Below are 542 nucleotides of genomic sequence, written 5' to 3'. Positions count from 1 at the left end.
AGATGTAATTCTGTGGGTTATTTAGGTATTAGTAATAAATTAATTAAACCACATTTTTATTGCTGATTCAACTTGTTAGCCAGGGTTCGTGAAGATAACCAAGAATTTACAACTTTCAGATGAGACTGAATAAAGTGACGATTAAATATTGACTCCACTGATCTAAAAGATTACTAGGTCTTTAAGAGTTTATTCTGAAGATAACAGTTCTATAAACATTATTTCATGGTGCCCTGACTTTCTAGTTAATTACATTTACCTGATTAGCTTAATCATGTAATATTAATTACAGATACATTATTTCATAGAATAGCATGTCCTATCACTTAATCCAGCATAGCCAAAGACACGACAGCGTCCAGGGCACAGCTGAGCGCAGAAGGTAGTCTATAGCAATCGGCAACGGTGAGAGACCTGTTTCTGGAAATGTGGATTTTATAAGTAGGAGCTCTATCTTGTCAGAAAATGTTATAGTTAGGGATGGAAATTTCAGGGGTTTTGGTGGTCTTCCTAAGCCAGGATTCAGACACACCTAGGACATC

The sequence above is a fragment of the Oncorhynchus kisutch genome, unplaced genomic scaffold, assembly GCF_002021735.2.
Source record: "Oncorhynchus kisutch isolate 150728-3 unplaced genomic scaffold, Okis_V2 Okis01b-Okis20b_hom, whole genome shotgun sequence".
Taxonomy (NCBI): Eukaryota; Metazoa; Chordata; class Actinopteri; order Salmoniformes; family Salmonidae; genus Oncorhynchus; species Oncorhynchus kisutch.
This window is presented reverse-complemented; position numbering follows the sequence as displayed.